The sequence below is a fragment of the Anabas testudineus genome, chromosome 24 (assembly GCF_900324465.2).
Source record: "Anabas testudineus chromosome 24, fAnaTes1.2, whole genome shotgun sequence".
Classification (NCBI taxonomy): Eukaryota; Metazoa; Chordata; class Actinopteri; order Anabantiformes; family Anabantidae; genus Anabas; species Anabas testudineus.
This window is the reverse complement of record NC_046632.1, coordinates 4182489-4200706: the sequence shown is the minus strand read 5'-3', so window position 1 is coordinate 4200706 and position 18218 is coordinate 4182489. Positions and strand designations below refer to the sequence as shown.

The following is an 18218-nucleotide window of genomic DNA, read 5'->3' as shown; positions in this document are numbered from 1 at the left end:
AAAGATTAAACTTCATTCCCTCATTGTGATTCCATCATGAATTTCATTTTCAGACTGGACTTGGAGACAGAACATTTTTATACCGTCCTGCCGGGAGGAAATCATTTGCTGCATTGCTATTGGTCAAGTAAAATAACAAACGCTGTTAATTGGTTAATGTCGTCTCGTCCTTCGTTTCGACCAATTAAAACTACGAGTAGGTGGGCCTTGACGCTCGACTTGTTTCGCCGTTGTGCGGTGGCAGAGGGAGGGGCGCGGGCTGTGAGTGTTGTGGTGTGTTCTGTGTTCCTGCCGGGGACAGACGGAGCTGCCGAAAGTACTGCACCGACCAAGACTCTCAAGACGGCTCTTACCTCCTGAAAAAGTCCCATCCCGAAAGACATACCGGTAGGTTTGTGGGTTAAACCAACTTTTATTCGCGTTTAGTGGCCGCTACGTCGTATGTAGTTCACCTGGTGTCGTGCCAAATAGTGTATCCCCGTTAAATCAGTGACTGTCACACGAGTTCTCATGGGAAGAGATGCCGGGGAGGAAGCGCTAACCTGCTAGCTAGTTAGCCTCCTCTGAGCGCTCCTGTTAACTGTGCGGTGGCGTTTTATCGTCGTGCAAGTGTGAGAAGGCTTATCAGTACTTTTGCTCTATGTGGCCCCTAGACTTTTTAAAGTTGATTTACTACCCTTTTCAGGGTTTGCTTGGCAGCATTGAAAGCTAACAGGCGGACTAGCAAACTACTCTTTGCAAGCTAAGAGTAGCCAAAGTCCAGCCACATTTCACTAGTTTTTCATGTTGACAATTTGTGACTGCTTTGTTGTGCTTCTTACTCACTTTAATAAGTAAGTGAGTGCGACCCCTGTTTGTTAGAAAGTATAACACTTTAAGAATAGTTTTCTTCCTCAATCACTGCTCTGCATAACTGTAAACCACCACGAACTGACAGCAGTGTACTGTACATCTACAGTACAGGCAGGTGACTGGAACATATCGAGTAATTTCCAATCAGCCTCAACCTGTTTATCTGGTAGAAAGAGCCTGATGATCACCTCAGTAAAACATGTCTTGGTCCAATCTGTTGTAAATGCCAAAGGACAGCACCTGTTTCTTTCTCTTGTGAGCTGCCAATCAGTGACTATTTTTGCCCATGGGGCGGATATTGGAGTAACTACAGACTTCATTACACTGAACAACAGCACTACACAATTGCCCATGATAATGTGGATTTATCCTTATATAGTAGATGTTGATTAAAATTAGGCTTTGTCAACTTTTAAGTCTAGATTGTAGTCTGAAACACAGCAACATGTATTTGCACAATTGGCTTAACTAGCCATTGTAAAGGCTGCGACTCAAATACTAATATATATATATATATATATATATATATATATATATATATATATATATATATTAGTGTAATTTGTGGGAGGAATGTACTTAATTGTGGCTCTCAGGGCTCTGAAATGGCGCTCTTTTGTTGGAGAGAACATACAGCAACAGCTGCACTCCTCAACAGCAGTGTGTGTGTGTGTGTGTGTGTGTGTGTGTGTGTGTGTGTGTGTGTGTGTGTGTGTGTGTGTGTCTGTGTGTGTGTGTGTGTGTGTGTGTGTGTGTGTGTGTGTGTGTGTGTGTGTGTGTGTTTTGCTTTGCTTTGCTTTGCTTTGCTTCAGTCGGTATGCCAGGCTGTAATTGCAGCATTTCTGGAATGCTGGTTGAATTCTGTGACTGCACAATAGCTGCAGTGGACGAACCTGATCTCTGTTGGAAGAAGTTGAAATGCTTTGCATGTTCTTTGCATGGCATAGCGTAGGTGTGTGTCAGTATTCACTTTTACACAGTGGGGACAAGTTAGGGCATGCAGGGCTTTATATAGCCCCTAAAGGAAGATGCCGAGTCATAGCTTTAAGGCGTAAGTTATGAAAAGAATCGCATATGATAACAAGCCTTGTTCTGTGATGCCATAGAAGTATTAGATTTTGCATTCATGTGACTGGCTAGCAAAAGGCACTGCTCATTTTGCAGACCTCTATTTAGCATGACCAACCTGCCATGTTTTTATGTGGATGAATGTTGCTGTAGTGACTAGTCAATGTGTTGCTTTGGAGCATGCCGGTTTTGGGCGCTGTGTCTTTGCAGGCTCAGTTTTGGCAATAAATACCATTTCCACTTGATCACTTTATCTTTTACTACAAGTGTGCAGCTAATGTAAACTGACTAATCTGTTCTTGTTGGATTTTGTGTGGCCTTTGTAACTCATTTGAGGACCCTAGATACCATGCTGGTGCAGTGAATAGGAAAACACTAAAAAGAGCAAAAGGCATGCTAGACTTTACAAATGTTTCTTGGCACAGTATGAATACAGTGTGTGTTTGTGTGTGTGGGTGCGCACGCGCTTGTGTTTGTGTGTGGTTGAAACTCTGTTCGACCTTCGTCCTGACAGAGCACTAGCTGTTAGATCGTGGTTTAAAGTATCATAGTTTTGTACTCTGGATTTGCGTCTGTAACTGAAAAACAGGATATGACATCTCACACCCTCTTGAACGGTGGCATATTTTCACATTGTGGTTTTTTTAACCTGTTGCTGCATTACAGGTTGCCTGAGGCAAGCACGAGGGAAAGCCTTTGTGTCGCAGTGTGGGGTATTTTGTACTTGCTGCTGTTGTTGCCAAAGTGTTTGAAGAACATTTAATACGAAAATGGTGTGTAAATACAAACCATAGAAAGTATGAAGAAGATGTGTAGCATTATTACACCTACACTCTCACTATAACTAACACTGTTATAGTGAGAGCATGTACTGTATGTTCTGATGTCAGATCTAAACCATAATTATACAAAAACGTGCTATACATTTTAAACAGAATTTTAAAAGAAATAGCATATGTTTTTAACCTGAGACATGGTTGGAAAGCTACCTTTTAATCTATGGAAAATGCTAACTTTAGCCATATAGCGTCTGTATTTCAGCTGCTGAAATGCGCTGTCCTAAACTCTTACTATGCTGGATAGAAGTAATGTGATATTTGCAATGTGACTGTTCTCAAACTTCAAGCAAAACTGATTGCTGAAGCAGTTTTTGTTTGCTAGAGTCCAGCTATGAATCACAAGTTGCTTTGTGACACTAAATGAAAATCCCAAAGGATTTCCGTCTACTAGGTGCCAAGTCTAATATCCTTCTAAGGGTTTAGCTGAACAAGCACTGCGAAGCCTTCTTATATCATTTTTTTAATGTTGATGCCAACAGAGGTTAGCCTGCATCATTGCAAGTCTCAGGCACATTTAATCACACATTAGTCTGAGTGTGTCAAATGTTTGCTCAAGTGTTTTTCCTCCTATATTCAGCCAACAGTGTGAAGAATGACAACGTCACTGTTACACAAAAATAAAACAGAAAGTGACCACAGTGCAGTTGGTTAAAGTATTATTGTTAAGCAGAACTGCTTTGGCAAATGTTTAGAGGTGTGCCCTGACCAAATATTATCTCCAAATCTAGAACCGGACTAAACTATTCAAGCCCTCAGGTGTCTTGTTTTTCTTTATTTGTTAGTTTATGTGTGTGCATCCTTTCAGGAGAAGCTGAGCAAACTCATCATTTCATTCAGACAGAACAAACTGGCAGAGAAGTCCCTCAGTTCCAGAGCTCTTGGCTCTTATAGCTCATCCCTCCTCCTGTTATCAGCAACTCATCCACTTTTCTGTGGACCACCAGCCACCGCTGACTCAGCCTGGGCTTCCATCTGGGCTGGAACAGAAAACACAACAGACTTGTCACTGGATGTACAGCGTCAGATGCTCAGCTAAGTGTGTGTGTGTGTGTGTGTGTGTGTGTGTGTGTGTGTGTGTGTGTGTGTGTGTGTGTGTGTGTGTGTGTGTGTGTGTGTGTGTGTGTGTGTGTGTGTGTGTGTGTGTGTGTGTGTGTGTGTGTGTGTGTGTGTGTGTGTGTAAGTAAAAGTGAAAGAGTAAGCAGTCATCAAACAAGTATATTTTTAAACAGCTTTCAGTTATGATGACTAGATCTGATCACATTGTCAACAATCCATATACAGATAATAAAAACAAGACCTCTGTTGTTGTCCAAAATGGATTAAAAACGCATCAGCCAGACACAGTGGCCCACTCGGTGGAGGTCTCGTAATTTCATAAACCCTTGGTTGCGCAGTTTTTTTAAGAACGATGTCTGAAGTGCTCAGAATCCCTATAACAAAAGAGGAGCTCTTGCACATGCAACTGTAAGAAGTTCTGCTGATTTAGACTAGAGAAATAAGTGAAGACAGGGTAGAAACCGCCAGTTCATTTTTGTTAAGTGTCTATGAGGGGATTGCTGAGAATATGATTAATGTCTATACACTGTAAGTGAATTGAAACACTAGAATTAAGAGTTAGATACAGTGCCTTAATAAAGTATCAGAATGGCAGGGCTTATTAATTATTTGTATTTTTTTCAGTAGAAAATATGGATATCAGCATTGAAATAGATTGTTTAAATCCTTTTCAAAGTAAATTAAACATAATATTTTGTCACAAATTCCTTGTTTGCAGTACCTACATCAAGACTGACATAATCAAATTATTGGTTGCGTTTTTGGACATGCTTTTCCAGGCTTTTACTGCAGCCTCCTTCATTTGTTGTTTATGGGGGTGTTCTCCCTCCAGTCTGCCTTTCAGCATCCTACTCTAAAGCAGTCTTAAACTGCAGCTTGTTGTAATTACTTTGTTGTGAGTTTATATAAATGGCCAACATGTGAATGACTCTATCAGGTGGCACATGATGAGTCTTACTCAGTTAATCAGATTCTACACATGCCAAATAAAGTGAGATAAATTTAAATCATGAATCAAATGTGTAAACTGGCACGAAGACTAAAAATTGTTTAGTCTTTGAAACACACATCTGTGAAGTAAAGCCCATCATTGTTTGTTATTACAGAGCCACAGTCCAAAGCACAAAGCTAGAACCACAAAATGTTCCACCTGTGTTGGTGAACCAGGGGTCATAATTGCTTTCAATAATGGACGTCTCACAATAAAAGTGCAGTATTCATTCAAATTAAAGCTGAATTCTGTTTATCCGCTTCAGGTTCAGGGTCATAGTGTAAAGTAGTGCTGCACAATTAATCAAATCGCAGTTGCAATTGCAACATCAGCCTGTGCCATTACATAACCACAAAAAGGTGCAATTCAACCAAATAAATATGTACGTGTGAATGTGACACCTCTTTTGTTCTGTGCAGTTGTGTGAAGATGTCATCAAGAGGTGACCAGTTTTTTTTTTTTTTTTTTTATAAACAGAATGTGGTTACATGACTTTCTGACATTTCAGTGTTTCCAATTTAGCTTCTGTGTCACTTGACTTAGCAACTTTTAAGTGACACATCTAGTGTAGTGCACTTTTGACCAGATGTTAACCTCTTGCCTCACACTCTATTTATAACAGTTAAGTCTGCACAACAGTCTACATGAAGAGCACATGAAATTACAAATCACAATATTGTCTACAATAGTCCCAATAGACTTTTTCACCCGATCTTGCAGCCCTTGTATTGAGCATGCTGGTTCACTGTAACACTTGAATGGGACAGAGCCCCCATTGTGTTATTAGTAACACCTGTGCTTTTCCTACCAGGACAAGTCAAAATGGGTGTTGTGAAGAATGTCTGTTCATTAGCGTTATCATTTTAGCTGTAATTGTGTGCCCACTTACACAAGGAGGCTTTTCAGTCTCACCGTTGGACAAAGTCGGATTAATAAATCTCAGCTGTTGGAACAGCTTATCTCTTAAAAGCTTAATGTTTTAACACTTAAGCTTCCAGCGTTCACTGTTCACCAGGAATAATATAATATAATAAAACTCTGCCAATATTAATTATTGTCCCTGTTTTGTTTTTCTTACTCTCAGGAAAGTAGTGATTTGTGTGTAGCCAACTATTGGTGTGTCGCAGTAAAATGCCGTGCGAATAAAACTGTCTGCTCCAACTTCCTCAAGCTACCCATGTGCTTGTCTTTTTTATCTGTCTGTCTGTGAGAGTGTGTGTGTCGAACTGCACTGCCTTATGACCCTGCACACTTCCCGCTCACGTTTCACTTTTTATACTCACATCCTGTCAGCGGGACAACAGCTCTGTAAGTGTGTTTTCAGTATGCTCTCACTGGCTACCATTGTGCTTACTCTGTGTGTGTAACTGCCAGTTCTGTTGTGTTTATTGCCCTTCAGCTGCTCCTACATTACTGTTACTGTGCTGTGTTTGGTTTGTAGTAATATTTGCTTGTGCAACTATATTTATTTTATGATCAATTAGGAATAGGATTGATTTAACTTATTTGCTTTGATTATTATTGTAATGCAGTGTTGTTGTTTTTTTACCATTTATGCCTTTATCACATAGCTTTTATTTTGGCCTTATTTAACCTCACAGTGATTCATGCTGCGTCACGTCTGATAAGTAACGTGTTGTCTTTGAAACCTGAGTGCTGCTACATTAAGTCATTTAAAATGCACACCATCTGTCCTATTGATTTTTCTGCAAACTACTTTGAACAACATGCTTCTTTGCTTTGGCTGTTAGTTTATATACAAAGGCCCAAAGCATCATACTTTCTAGGCCACTAGAAAATTGGAGAGCCTTGCTAAAATGTGTCACAATACAAAACTAAGTTGAAAGTTATGAAACTACGAGGCAGAGTATTAGCTTTATTTATTTATTTTCATTTCAGTCTTTGTTACCTGCTCCATTTGGGTCATGTTATGTGTTATACTGCACAGGCACTAAAGGGCTAAGTGCTCTCACTTTCTGGTGAATCTAGTGAAATTGCCAACATTGCCTGACATTATACATATTCAGTTGGAAGATATTTAGTTTAAAAAAAAGAAAGAACTTGATACAAATATGCAGCAGTATGAACCACTACAAGCTGAATGTATGCAGCACTGTAATATATAACCTCAGCAGAGTGAGCGAGCACTACCACCACACCTGTTTTTTCTGCATCTCTGGGACATGGATCTTAGCCTCTGTCTGACTGGCTTTTTGCAGTTCAGTACCGTGGTTACTGATCTCACCAGGTGTAGGAGAGTTACCACAGTTTTATTATTCATGACAAACTAACGGTCTGTGAGAGCAGAAATATTAGGACGTTGAAGATGGCAGCAGTCACAATTAGGGGAAAGAAGAAATCAAGCCGTGGAAGTACCAAAACGACACCATTTAAGACACGGCAGGGAAGCAGAGTTGAAACTGATTTATGGTCTGTCTGTCTGCGTGTGTGTTATTGCTAATTATTGGTCACTATTTTATTAAATACTTAAGTGGAGGTCGAGGGGATGTTTCTGTTGCATGCCTGCTGCAGTCTTATTGATACTACAATATATCATTATGCATGATTAACTAATTTTACAGCCTTTGCGTGTAACAGGATAATGATGAAAAACAATGAAACTAGTCACGTTTCAGTTTAGCAAAGTTTGACACGTATTAGAACAGTGCTTTTTAAAAAATGTTTTTTTTTTTTTTTTTTTTTTTAATGTTTTCTGCATGTGTTTCCATGTGTTGCATGACTAACTGAGAGCACACACTTGATCTTGACGTCGGTCGAGCCAACAGAATTGTCTGATAACAAAGCCAATAGGTGAGATGGTCAGGAAAGGTCTAGTATCGCCTGCTAGGCCATTATGAAGTTATCAGCACTGATCTGTCAAAGTAGGGCCAACATGCGTGAATAACTATAAATGGGTTTGTTTTCATAGGGATCACCCTTCTGCCTCAGTCCCTGCATTGATGTAGACTGTTTCACAGTTGTTAGCTGTTAACAATAACATCAGCAACAGTAGAGGGCTCATTTTATGTAGCTAATATTGACAGATTCACATATCACAATATAGGTAATATAAGACTGTTAAGAAAGTGATGCCGTTTCAAAACATACCTGATATTTCTCTACATCTGTATCTTGTCATTTAGAGGATAACATACGGCGATGTATATCTACAGTGAGCTAATACTTATGATATTTTGAGATGAGATGTTCAGATTAAAGAAATGAGCTATCATGTAAATTTGAAAGCTTCAGACATAGTAGGTGGAATCTGTTACCTTCTTTCACTCTCATTATCCTAAGCTGAGCTAACCCCCTGTTTGTCATACATATATTAAGGTTATCATGCTTCCCCTACCTTTCTTACCTTGGAAAGAAAGCAAATCAGCAAATGTTCCTCAAAGTGTCAAACATCTTGGTTAAGTTTAAAAATGGTTTGATTTTACAGACTAAATTTCAGCTTTGTGCAGCTGGATAACGTAAAACGTAAAAGCAGACACAGAGTAACATGTAAAATAATTTGTTGACCTTAATATTCTTCAGGTAATCCTGAGTAGTGGCAAATCTGCTTGTTTGGGTATTGGCAGACTAATCTTGTTGCCAGGCTCTGGGTAGCTTCAGTTAATGAAACTTGCCAGACCTCCACCCAGCGGAGAAGGATCCTCCAGTTTAATGTCCTTGCATACACACTCTCAAACACCAGTTTCACACAAGAGTTAGTCACAAACATGGTTCCTTTTGTATCTGCAGTGTTGTTGACATACAGGGGTTGGCAGAACAGAAGTGGCATTGAGCAGAGACGTAGGAGGAATTTCTACGCCTGGAGTCCCCCTCCATGCAGTAATGTCTGCTAGTAGCCATACAGCCACTCTGCCACCTCCTCTCCAAATACCAAACGCCCTCCTTTACTTTCCTACTTGCTTCTTGTCTTGATTTCTTTTCTTCCTTCTATTGTTCCTTTCATGCTCTCTTATGTCCCTTGGCAGCCTCTTAGTCCTTCTATCTCACTTTATCTCTCTAAGTATTGACAGAAGCCTCTCTGAGTTGTTTACTGCATCCACCGACACCCCCTCCTCTTAAGCTCTCTGAGCAGAAAGAAGTGACCACTGTGACTGTCTTTGTTGCCATCAGTGTCCCTCTTCCTCTCTCTGCACCACAAGCCAGATGTGGAGGGAGATAGTGGTGAGTTTGTAATGAACTAGTGTAAAATTAGGCAGCCGGCCCAGCTGTCTGAACAAGAGGGTGCATAGTCAGCAGCTGAACGGAGCTGAGTGCTGCTGAGGAGGAGACGTGGTACTGTGCCTCAGTGTCACTGACTCGAGTGTGTGGCTGTGTGTGATATGTGATGTACAGTTTCTGAGTGAGAGTGTTTCAGAGAGCAACATGAGCTGTGCTTGATATGCGTCTTAACCGCTCAAGAGTTGTTCAGTGTGTATGCAGCGTTGAGAGCACAGTTAATAGACCACAACAGTTTAATGCTGTGCTGGTATGTGAAGAGGGGAGCATAAAGAGCGTCAATGATACAGCAGTGGGAAGCAAAGCTGCCATTGTGATGGTGCTGGGCAGGTTTCCCCTTCTCTGCCGGCCCACCCTCTCTCCTGCCCTCCAACAGCACCCCCCCACCCACAGGGCCTGTGTCCATATTAGGGCAAAACTCAGCCAACCTCCCCTCAAGCTAAGCTCAACCCCCCAACACGCCCTGCTGTCACATTTGCTCCAGCAAAGGGAGCCTGAGGGAGACACAGCTCCCCTAACCCAATTTGAAGGCCTTATTTCCCAGCCAGTCTAAATGGCAGAGGGATTTTAAAAAATATATGCAGAAATTTAAGACCTGCCTTTAAGTGGCAGGATGGTGTGTTTTATTATAGATAGATAGGCCTACAGTTAATGGGCTTAGCTTGTGCTGATACTGGCCATACGCCACTTGGTGACCACTTATATCCAAAGTGTTAAATAAGAATTACATACACTGTGAGTGTCCTTAACATAAGAGACTTAAATCCTGCAGTGACAGTGCTGTCAAACCCATCTTTTTCTCATTTTATTTGTGTGTTTTACTTCACAGCATTATTTTTTAAGTAGAACATTAAACCAGACTGTTCTAGTGACCATAACAAGAGTATGTCAGGCCAGTCAAAGGGCATAGCCTTGGGTACCAATAGTTTCTTCTTTGCCTTTCTTAACAATTGTGCAGACACTAAATATTTACTTTGTTTAGGACTTTATGGATATGGATGTTCGTCAGTGAGAACAAGTACTTCAGCATACTTTTTACTGTCATACTCGGTGTTCTACAAAGTGGCTTACTTTGGATAACACGTGCAGGAAGGCACACCAGTTAAAGAATTCATTCGTGCTTGCCAGTCATTTTCCTAGACCTTCCCAAACAGAACTTATTTTGGGTCATCAGTGTTGATTTTGGTTTCCTTCGGTTTACACAAAGTTCCTCTCAGAGGAACCGGGTTGCCTTACAGGCTAAAAGAACAGAACTACTGGGTTGATACAGATCATTATATAAGTAGAGCAGTTCCACTTTTTTCAATAAAACTTAACAGTTCCACATAAACACACAGTAGATGTGTTCACAGACCTGGCTATGTAATGTGAGTATGGTGGTAACATGATATTGTATAAGCTAATAGGTGCTTTACCAGTCTTATTACCAGTGTTTGTACAAACATGCTTTTGACACACAGTTTGCAGTGCACGCCACTTCTCGGTCAGACTTTAATTAGCCAGAATATCTTCACACTACTGACTGAATTCCTCTGACCCTTCTTTTCAACGTTGTCTTCGTCTTTTAAGCCTGTGAGGCTGTGTCCTTCAAAATGTTTTCTTTGGTTATGCTGACACACAAGTTTCCATTAACGTTATCTGTCATCATTCTCTAGTATCTCGTTCGTGTTCCTGACGTACTGCTGTGCACGGCTGCAGTTGCCAAAACATTGGCACGTGTGCTACAAACAGCTGATACTATAGTCTGGGCTGTGCACATCAACCTAACTTTTCCATCCACATGATTGGTGTGATGCTGCTCGCAATATCACTGGCTTTCTGTGTTGTATGTCAGAACATGGATGGAATGGGTTTATATCGAGGAAAGGGTATTTTGCAATATACACTGCCCGTCCTAAAGAAAAATTACACACTCTAATATTCTGTTGCACCACCTTTAACTTTAATTGCAGCACGCATTCACCATGGCATCGTTTGTTTTGCAATGTCACAACATTTATTCCCATGCAGAATTGCATTCATTTTTTGCCATAATCTTGTATTGATGGAAAGTCGGACCACTGTGCATAGTTTTCTCCAGCACATCTCAAAGATTCTCAATGGGGTTAAAGTCTGGACTCTGTGGTGGCCAGTCCATGTGTGAAAATGATGTGTCATGCTCCCTGAACCATTCTTTCACAATTTGAGCCCAATGAATCCTGACATTGTCATCTTAAAATATGCCCATGCTATTAGGGAAGAAAAAATCCATTGATGTAATAACCTCATCATTCAGTATATTCAGGTAGTCAGCTGACCTCATTCTTTGTGTACATAATGTTGCTGAACCTCGACCTGACCAACTGCAGCAACCCCAGATCATAGCACTGCCCCCATAGACTTGTACATGTAGGCACTAGGCATGATGGGTGCATCACTTCATCCACCTACACGTACTCTTCTTACCCTGATGCGGCCATCTCTCTGGAAAAGGGTAAATCTGGACTCATCTAGAATTGAGAAGCGACTCACTTCTCATCAGTTAGGGTTAAATAACTTGTTGCCAGCTAAAAAATAATCATCCATGAAGTAATTATCCAATGGGATACCTATTGCTTAGTTAGATCAAGGTAGTGACTTTTTGTTTGGACGGGCAGTGTATATTGTTATAGTTTTATCACCTAGCTCTTCTTGACTGTTTAAAGTATGTATATTAAGATAAGAAGTGGTTTCTTTTCACATTTAACCTCTAAAAAGGTTTTAGTGCTGACAATTTTAGGCTGAAAAAACTGAGTGTCATTACGTCATATGGAACCACATTCCAGAAACTGTTGATCAGGTTTAGCCTGAGAGATGGAAAAACTTTTTCATGTCCTGTTGCATTAGTAATTATTTTTTGTCTTTCGACATCAGTATATAACAATGAATAGATCATGCATCTTACCAATGCTTATGACTCTTTATTAGAGGGATCATGATATTTCATAATGTGTTTAAAACAATCATTCAGGATTTTTTTAACACTTTAAGGGAATATTATGCATTGTGTGATGATGTTATCCATTATGGTATCCATGTTAAATTCAGTGTGCGTTTCTGCACCGCACCGTGGTGTAAGTATATGTTGATTGGTCCAAAACTGAGCTAGTGCAGCACCGGCAATCACTATTTAAGACAAAGAGGGGGAATAAAGTTGAAATATGATATTTTGGGGAGCTCCGCAGGTTGGGTAGTGCCTTAAACTGGTATGAAAGCACCGCTACAACAAAAAGTGAGCTTATGTCCCCTTTAACTGTCTTAGCCACAGCAGGACTTTTAGACATAATTAGTGAGGAGGAACTAAACAGTTGATAACAGTATTAATGATCATACAGTTACACATTGGAATCTACTCAGCTTTACCTACATAAGAAAAGAGGAACTCAACACAGTTCTCACACATTTCCTCACTTGTTTAGACATTTGAGTTTTAAATCTACTCAGTGGTTTGATGCATTATCTGTTCAGAGGAGCACAAGTCATGAAGGATGAAAGGTTTTTCTAGAAGGTGTGAAAATTCTGAACTTTTCCTCTTCTTCATTCAATGTTCTTTTGAGTGTTATGTGCATATACTTTAATTTTATGTTATGAAATGAACACAAAGTGAATGTTCCCACTGGGCATTACACCACAGTGTCAAAGGAGGGCATTTTAATGGCTGGTGATGTCCCTGTCCCCCCCCCAACTCCGATTATAATCTCCAGACCCAGAGCTCATTGGGCTTTTATGAATCCTTCATTACTCATCAGCTGTTGCCATGCAGAATGGAAGAAAGCTGGTCCAGAGTTGAGACAAATACACATGCACATCCATTTACCCATGGGAGGTTGAAGTCTTCCAGCTCATTGAACATCTTTTGAGGGTTAACCTCAGTTTGAACCTTTACATGGTGTCTAGAGAGGCGGCCCATACTAAGCCAGATGTGTGTCTCCCTCCCTCCCTCCCTCCCCTCTTTTGTCACTCTCTCCCTCTATCCTTTGCCTTTCTCGCAAAGGCCACATGTGCACAATTCTGAACTGGAAAACATAAACCAGAGGTGGTCTCACCTGGGACTTACAAATTTGCACACGACTTGCACACTCCACTTGCGTGACCACGTCCTTTTGGCAGTGGTGGAGTTGATGCTTATTCATATAAATAATTGATTTACAAGTTCAGTTCTGGATTAACAGCTGTCACGCAATCCTGAGTTTGTGTCTAGGTCCTATCTAAAGTTTTAAGGAGGCTGTAATGAAGCAGCAAAAGCTGCTGATTTCACTGTGAACCGTTACAAAGTCATGATTGTGGCTTATACTCATTTTGGAATGATTCATACATGAACTTGCACCACCATTATGCCAGAACTCCATGTGGTTTTCATACAAAAAGCATAGTAAGTTGTGAGGTTTGTAAGCACTTGTACCATGTAAATTTTAATCTAAGAAGCACACCATCATTTGTCTCTTCTGCAGCAGAGGTGTTCTCTCGTACAAATGTGGCTCAAACCTGGAAACTTTTTTTCAAAACAAATGAGAGACCTGGCCTGAGGGGAGCCCAGGAGAAGGCTGAACCTACCTGAACCCAGACCCAAGGATAATTAGACCCAAATCCAAAATGTAACCAATCTGAACAGAAGGACAATACAAGCACTACAAATGCTTGATGATCTGTTCCTCAGTTAGATCAATTAACAAACGGCCACAGTGGCAAAATCAGCAGAACTGTGGCAGTATAATTAGACCCAACCCAACTCAACTGAGCAGAACTTGGACCAGAGTGGACCCATGGAGACCTCTACTCTGCAGTATTTTCAGTCTGTAACAGAAAAATGCAAACACACTGTATGTACACACACTGTAGGAAGTTTGTCAGACATTCAAAGAAAACAAAATGTATGTATGTTATGTACTAACGAGCTGAAAAAAATGTTAGACCTGTTAGTTGCCCATCTCTGTTCTTAATTATACTTCTCATATTTGTAGCCCAGAATAAATTAGATGAATCAAGACTAATTTTGGTTAGCTGAGCACAAAAGGGTTGTACAGTTCAGCAGCAGCCATCTCTGAAGTCAAGAACCATTGTTGTTTTATATGGTTGCCTTTGCAAGGAAGCATTGTGTTTCCAGTGGTGTGATGGCCTTGACTCTGTATTTTCTTGGAGCAAATTTTCTGAGAACAATTGTATGGACAAAGACACTTCTGCCATCAGCCTTGGCAAATACTCTCTGGCTTTGTCTCTTTGTATATCTGTGCTCATCATTACTCTCTCCTTACTGCACGCCAAACACACATACTGTACACAGGACTGAATTTCTCCTTGCCTGTTGTTGAGTTCACTGCAAACACAACAAACATTACTGAACATTTCAGTTTTTTCTTTATTTGTTTGTTTTTTGGACCCTATCAAATGTGTCTTTTTTTTGTTTTTGTTGTTGTTTAGACCAGTGTGTAGTTTTTTTAACCACATCCTGTTAGGTGTCTTTCAGACAGCAGTAAGGGCCTGGTTGTAATCAGTTTGCACCAGTGCAGTTTTCTGTGGCAAGTTTATGTCGTCATGACTTCAGATGTTTGTCACAGGACTTACTGTCCAGCTGTTCTGGTGCCTACTGTAAATTACACCTACAAATGAATGCACCTGGTGAGACATTTTAAATGGGAATTCATATGCAGCTAGTAGTTAATATATTTATGAATGCATTTTCAAGGTGGTGTCAGCAGCTAACAAGGTATCTCAAAAAACACTTTAAACATAAAAAAAGCATGAGCTATGTTTGGTTGGCAAGGAAATCACACTTCGACTGTCGCTGGACAAATTTGCATTAGATTGTAATATGTGCTTATCGATTTGTAAAGTACTCAGTGGTTTGGAGCTAATGTTTGACATGTAAACACTCAACTGATATGAAAGCCAGATAAGAGGGACTTGTGACTGTTTGCTGTAATGCTCCATTAAACCCACAAAACTGGGTTAGGATATGGAGTTTTTTGTCTGTAGTTTCACTACAGACCACTGGAGTAGGACTTTCATTGTACCCTGTCTTATTCAGGTAGTGCTAGTATTTATATGTCACACACATTAATGTACCTCCCTGCGTTCATGTGGCTCAGATTTGAAAACACTGACTGTGCTACATAAAAGAAAAAGCTTTTTTTTTTTTCTTCTTTTTTTATTGCTCCTCAGTTTTGCTCTACTTTACAGAGTTCTGTTCTACTTTATTTAATCACTTTTTGTTCTACTTTTCTTTAGTTGGTTTATTCCCTTCGGCAACATTGAGGCATCAGCACAGTCATATTACCCTCCTTATGTAGAGTTTTAGATTTTGTTTGGATGCACAATAAATTTTCTAAGGGATTTCTTTCTTTTTTTTTTTTTTTTTTTTTTTTTGTGAATTCCCTCCAGGGTATTTCTGTCATTTTCGTCTCATCTTCATCACCCGCCTGCTCTCTGTCACTCCTTTTCTAATGATGATAAAATAATAATAATGACATACTTTATTGATCCCCTTGGGGAAATTGTTGTTTGGACAGCTGCAGTAAATGACAGCACTGCTGTGGTGGTTTTTGGTGTGTTGTCCAAGGACACCACGACTTACAAGGAATTGAACCAGTAACCTAAGGGTTTATAGACAACTGCTTTACCAGCTGAGCGAACTGCCGCCCCAGTACCCAGTAGGTTTGACAGCCTCTTTTCCAAGCATTCAACCAGAAGTGACAGCAGCTTTTATCACACACCTTCCCTTTTCTAAACAGTAAACCACCAAAGAACAAAGTGTATATGTGTGTGTCCCCTCTGGGGCTCCACTCTGTCATATTTGTGAGCTTCCCCTGTTTTAACGGATGGCTCTGCTGTCACTATGGAAACAGATAGCTTTCAGACAAGGCCCTGCAGTCGAAGGCGTGTGGCTGTGCTCAAGATAGACCTTTAATGTTTTCCTGATGATTGTGTTTTATTTCTTTGTGCTGGGATGTGTGAATACTTATGAAGGGCATGCTCAGGATTGCAAGGGAGCCTCTGGAGTCTGGCTGTGTAGATTACTAGATGTCATGGAAATAAAGCGCATGGGCACATTCAGTATCTTAATAACCATAAAAGAAGACACTGAGCTCCTATCCTTTATATTTAGTGAATATCATTTGCAATTAAAAAAGAAATAATTATGCAGTCACTTCATTTTAATTTTTATGGCTATCTTAATCTTACTACAACATAGTAATGTTTATTAACTCACAATGGGACACAATAGGCTTTCAGTATTATTGTGTGTGTTATTCCCAGTGGGCCACTGGAAAATTCCATTCCTACTCTCGATTGATGCTTCCTGAAAAACATGTTTATTTTTTGGAGTCTGCGTGCATCTCCCTCCTCTCTGTATGGCTCCACCACCTGCTGGGATGATTGACATATTTCCTGACTGAGTCATTTGACTGACTGGTTAAATGTTTGGCTAGTTTGCTAAATGGGATAACTTACAGGCTAAATGAGAAACTGGATGGATTATCTGTCTGGCCAGCCACAGGCTGTTTTTTTTAAAATCTGGACCAGTGTCTGCTGACTGATTTTGTAAATGGACTTCCTGGCTAAATGAATCAATCATATTCAGTGTCATTGTCTGTCTGGGGACATCTGTCTGTCTGTGAGTCTGTTTGGCCAAAAGAGGATATGAACTAGAGAGTGAGAGAAAGGAAGGAGAGGAAAAAAGGGAAAGAGAGAACCAGAGTGCATAAAGAAATAGAAGAGTCCAGAGAAACAGAAGTTGTATGTATAATGAGTGAAGTGGGTGTGAAGTGTCTGCTGTCAGCACTCAGTCTGTGCTGTCCACATGGTGTTTTGGCAAACGTGTGTGTGTTTAAGAGGTCCAGAAGGGACACATGAAGTGCGCATGCGTGCACCTAGCATGATGTGAGGTGAAGTCTGCTCATGTGTCAGACTGTGGGGAGCTGCCACACACTACAGTGCCCTTATAAGGAAAGTGTCTAGTGTCCCTGTGGATCTATTCATCCATCAATCCCTACCATCCATCCCATCTCTCTTTCCCTTGCTTTGTTGTTGTGCAGGTTCCACAGAGGACAGATTGGGGTCACCATGCATAAGGTCTATATACTATGCAGTAAAATATGGGTGCTCTTGCCAAGTATGTTTAGTATTGTCTTTGTGTATGTTATATACGTCTACCTGAACTACAGAATACAGCTAGATTCAAAATTGTGAAAGCTGATTCATCTCCCGATACCGTGCTACTGAAGTTTGAAATCACAAAGCTTTATTAAAAGATTCTAAATGAAAAATGATCAGTTTCACACACTCCTATGAGTTCTTACTTGTTCGACTGGATAATGAACATGACATTAAACCCTCGTGTTTGACAGAATATAGAAATACCATATTCATTTATTCCCCCCCCTCACCTTGGAGGGAGTTACAGTACAGTGCATCCCAGTGACCATTAGTGGCCACAGCTTGTCACAGGACATTTAATACTCTAGTGAACCTGCAGCAGACGGAGGCCTAATCAGCTTTATTTTTGATGTAACAAACAATGGTGTTGGTTTCACTGCTGAATTATTCAGTGGTATGTTTAGTGATGGGAGCAGGCTTCTATTTGTTTGCTGGATGCTTGTATGTGTCAGGAGAATAGGAGTTGGTTAATATAGAAAGTTGATATTGCACCTGTCTGACTAGCAGATGTGTGCTCTGCACATTGGAGCAGACACACACCCACACACATTTTTTAAAACATGCTTTGTGATTGTTTTCTGACCTGTATCATTTACTTCTGCTCAGTTTATCTCATTTTAACAGAATTCTTTTGCTCTTGTTTCAGAGGCAAAGGGAAAGTGGATGATATAAACAACAAGCCAAGGTCCTCAGCCAGAGAAGGTACCATGACTCACACACACACAGACGCATGCAAAAAAAATAAAATAAAATTCAGGCTAGTGTAGTCTTGTTTAAGGAAGACCAACTCTACTGAGCTGCCGCAGAGGCACATCGCCCATAAACAATGCTGTGATTTAGATGAGTACAGCAGGGATTAGTCTGCACTTGTTGTATTAAGCCCAAAACTTTCTCTTCTGGGGGCAGTTTAACATGTTTATTCTCAAGGTGTTTAAAGAGGTATACTCAACCTTCAAGTGGTATTTGTGAGATGTACACAGGAGGAAAGTTTCCCTAAATTGTTATGT

The 18218-nt window shown here is 40.4% G+C and overlaps 1 protein-coding gene across 1 annotated transcript in view; it reads left to right on the top strand.

The window, feature by feature from the left end:
• Nucleotides 1-257: 257 nt before the first annotated feature.
• fam49a (family with sequence similarity 49 member A) overlaps nucleotides 258-18218 on the top strand; it is a 29779-nt gene continuing 11818 nt past the window's right edge. The window contains exons 1-2 of the mRNA XM_026341039.1: nucleotides 258-387; nucleotides 17858-17913. The gene's annotated coding sequence lies outside the window, so the exon portion shown is untranslated. The remainder of the gene's footprint in view (nucleotides 388-17857; nucleotides 17914-18218) is intronic.